General features: G+C 42.8%; 1 protein-coding gene across 1 annotated transcript in view; it reads right to left on the minus strand.

Annotated features, from left to right (window-relative positions):
- Positions 1 to 1,749, minus strand: part of caska (calcium/calmodulin-dependent serine protein kinase a) — a 195,624-nt gene that overhangs the window by 31,074 nt on the left and 162,801 nt on the right.

Below are 1,749 nucleotides of genomic sequence, written 5' to 3' on the forward strand. Positions count from 1 at the left end.
GATCAGTTATTTAACTTGTGAGGAGCGTTGTATGGAACCATCCACGTTATTTATTTTTTACATTTTGGTTGAAGGAAACCCAAATTTCTGTTTTAGAAACTTTTTGAAAATGGGTCAAATTTGACCCTGAGGACAACAGGAGGGTTAAGATGGACTGCCATTGTCATCAATGATGCAATCATCATGCCAATTTCAATATAAATGAATATACTCCCTGTTCATACCATGTGGTTGGTGATTGACTCACACTCACACTTCCGTTTTTATTTATTATTGGCCATTTTAGCTACCTGGCGGTTGTAATGCTGTATGTAATCTGTTGTATGTGCGTTGTAGTATACATAAATGTATTTCTATTTTTTTCTATCCGTTGTTCCTGTTGCTCTAATGCAGGGGTCTTTAACAGGGGGTCCGCGACCCCTAGGGGGTCCGCGGAGGTACTGCATGGGGGTCGCGAAAGTTTTGGTTGATTAGACTTTTTTTTATATTCCCCTGCAATTTTTTCCACTAATTGAAATGTCTTTAAATCCACATTAACATGAATTCAACACACTGTAGTAAACAGATAAATGGAGGCAGAAGATGTCTTTCAGTCATCAATGCACACATGGCACTATAGGACCAGTTTGATAGAACACAATTTTATACAATATATATAATTAGGGGGTCCCCGCTCCATCTCGCCATCAGTTTGGGGGTCCTTGGCCTGGAAAACGTTGAAGACCCCTGCTCTAATGGTTGGGACCCCCTCGAAATGTTGGGACCCCCTCGAAAACGAGATGATGCACCTAAAGGACTTTATCCTAATAAACACCTTTGAACTCTCACTTGAACTCGTTGGAATGTGACGGTGCGCCGCCCCCCCCCACCCACCACCCCCCCCCCCCCCCACCCCCGCCTCCCTCCGTCGGTCCATTCACGCTGTCGTAGCGCTACGAGGGAGCCGGATCTCTGACCTGACCCGACACTTCACATCACACTACGCCTTATTGACCTCCAGCCACACCTCCCTCCTCCCTCCTCCCTCTCTACCTCTCATGCGTCTTGATTACTTTTCTCACTCCTTATGTTGATGCGCTCGTCTTTTCCTCATGTCTGCGTCTGATTTGTGTCTGCCCTCCCCTGCGTCGGCCCGCTCCGTTGGTCTGTCGGTCTAATATGAAGCCGGCCAATGATCAGAGGGCAAAATCAGCTCCATTAATGTGATGGGATTAGCAGCGGAAGCTGACAGCCCTACAGTGACTTTCCCTTGACTGGATTAACCCTTTGCTGCTCAGACAGCTCACACACATGACAGACATTTCTGTTAACGTTCCTGTTTCCTTGGGTCAAATTCTGACTCGGTTTCAAAGTTTCTATATCAGAAATATGGGTTTCTTACAACCGAATTTCCCAAACATAACACAGATGGGTCCATACGTTGCTCTTCACAAGTAAACTGACCAAGCAGTTCCCTACCTTCGTTGATGGCTGTTTTATTCAATTTTATACCATTTGAAAAAATTATTTAAATGGTTTCAAAACAGTTTCTAGTAAGTTCGACGTTTACTAGTCTGTGATTATCCAACTCAAACAAATAATTCATGATTTGAGCTTTTTTTAACCTAAAAATTAGATATAATTTTAAATAAATGAGGTTTATTGATCCTTACTTTACAAAATAAGTGTAAAACTTTAGTGGTAATACTTTGTTGTTTGGTCTCTAAAATGTCAGAAAATAGGGGAAAATGTGGATCAGTGTTCCCCAAA

Source organism: Etheostoma spectabile, chromosome 11, assembly GCF_008692095.1.
Source record: "Etheostoma spectabile isolate EspeVRDwgs_2016 chromosome 11, UIUC_Espe_1.0, whole genome shotgun sequence".
NCBI lineage: Eukaryota > Metazoa > Chordata > Actinopteri > Perciformes > Percidae > Etheostoma > Etheostoma spectabile.